A 2171-nucleotide genomic window follows, 5' to 3' on the forward strand; every position below is an offset into this window, starting at 1 on the left:
TTTTTTTTTTTTTTTTTTTTTTTTTTTTTTTTTTTTGCGTTTGGGGTTTCTTAAGGTTTTTTTTTTTTAATCGGATCAATATAAATCTCTTTAAGAAAAAAAGCAATGTTGCTGGTTTGTTCTCACTGGGGAGGGGGCAGGGCTGAGGAGCAGCTGCAGTGCAGTGTCAGAAAGGAGACAGGGGAATGGAGGGGGTGTGAGAGACGGAGGGTGAAAGAAGAAGAAGAAAGGAGAGAGGGGGAGAGAGTGGAGAAGGGAGAGGGGCGAGTGAATGAGCGGGAGGAGGGGACCGGGGAGGACGGGCAGAGGGAGTGGGAGAGCGCGAGGGCTGGCGGGGCGCGGGGAGAAGCCGAGGAGGAGGGGAGAGTGAGGGAAAGAGTGAATGAGCAGCAGGAGGAGGGGAAGGAGGTGGATGTCGAGAAAGGAGCGAGCGGCAGAGGAGGGCAGGAGCCGGGAAGGAGCGCGGCGGTCCCCGCGCCGCGCTAGCGCTGCGCTCGCTCCCGCTGCTGGTGCTGCCGCCGCCGCCGCTGTCGGAGCGGTTCTGCCGTTGCCTGGGCTGCTCGGCGCTGCTGCTGCTGCCGCCCGGTCTCGCTCATTATTTCTCCCGCTTGTTGGGGGGGGGCTGGCGGGGAGGGAGGGGGGTGGCTGTGAGGGGAGGGTAGAGAGGGGTTGAGTTCGTAGACTCCCACACACTTCGCGCTCGGGTCCCTGCCTCTCAGCAGCGCCGCCGCCTCCCAGCGCCGATGCTTCAGCCGACGGGGCAGCTGGGGGGTGAGGGGGAACACCGCGGGCGGGGGTGAGGGAGTGTGTGTGCGCGGGCGTGTGCGCGCACGAGGGGAGCGCGTGCGCGGTGAGGGCGCGCGCCGGCGGTTGGGGCGGGAGCGGGGGCCGGGGCGCTCCTGTGGGAAGGTAGGGGTGAAAGGTCGCCGGTCCCCGGCAACACGGCTCAGGCAAACGTAAGCGGCTTGTCGCAGAAACCAAGGGGTCCACGAAACGCGCTAGGCTAGAAGGCGGGAAGGAGAGATTACTGACAGCCGTGCCAGCCAATAAAATGGAAATGTGAGCAAGGTTCTTCGGGCCCCTTCCCAATCAGGAAGCCTGGGTGATGAGGGGCTGCGAAGGGGTAGGGTGGGATCTTGGTCCAGCTGGTACTGGAGCGGCGATAATTTTGGCTGGTCTAAGGAGGGCATTCGAGTGACCGTTGACAACGGGTGGGACAGCGTCAGAGCTGGAGTGAGAGCCTGCACTGTATGCTTCCAGGACTTCTAGCTAGGTGCATTAGTTTTTATTTTTAAGAGTTGGGTGAAAGACATTAATTAGTTAGCATCTCACTCATCGGCGATTTTCTACGGGATGGTTTCATCCAAAGAGGATTTCATAATCGCACTGTGTGGCACCATTAGGGGACTTAGAGTGTCACTCGCCGCCATAAATCCTTTGGGGAACAAGCCAGGATATAAATAAATAAAGCTAGGTGTGGGTCTTCCCTTCAAAAGGCGCTGGTAGGCAGACTAAAGACAGGCAACAGCTGAGTGTGCACACAGAAATACGAGTGTCGGAATAAAATTCATTGCCATGTGCACAGCTTATGATTATACAGATCTTGGACATATCACGGACCTGAACGTCAACCCTACAACACCGAATAAAACATCTAATGCAGCTGGAATAGACTCTGAAAGGACATTAGGCATTATCTAAATCAAGTCCCTCATTTTACAGATGAGTAAACTGACTCGGTGAAGTATTTTGCTCAAGGTCAGTCATCAAGTTAGTAGTCTAATTAACTCAGTGTTCCCGGAAGCAGGGTGGTAGAAAAGCATGGGCTTCGGAGTCTGAAATCTTTCTTGGTTTCTCGTCCTTGTAGGCTGTTCTACAAGTGTATCTTGGGCAAATCCCTTAACGTGTTGCCATTTATTAAGTTCTTACCACGTGGCAAACAATCCACTTTGCATGCTGTGTCAATTACATGCAGTATGTCGCGTAGTTATTACTGTACCCATTTTATGAGGTAGTTTAGGTTTAAAGATATTAGAAATTTACCCAAAGTTACACAGCTCTAAACACTGTAGTAATTTCAAACTCAGGTCTTCCTGACTGCAAGGCTGCTCTCTTAAATGTTGCAATACATTAGAGCTCCGGATTCCCTCCCACTCAAAACAGGGACTGAG

This window comes from Theropithecus gelada, chromosome 7b (genome assembly GCF_003255815.1).
Source record: "Theropithecus gelada isolate Dixy chromosome 7b, Tgel_1.0, whole genome shotgun sequence".
Taxonomy (NCBI): Eukaryota; Metazoa; Chordata; class Mammalia; order Primates; family Cercopithecidae; genus Theropithecus; species Theropithecus gelada.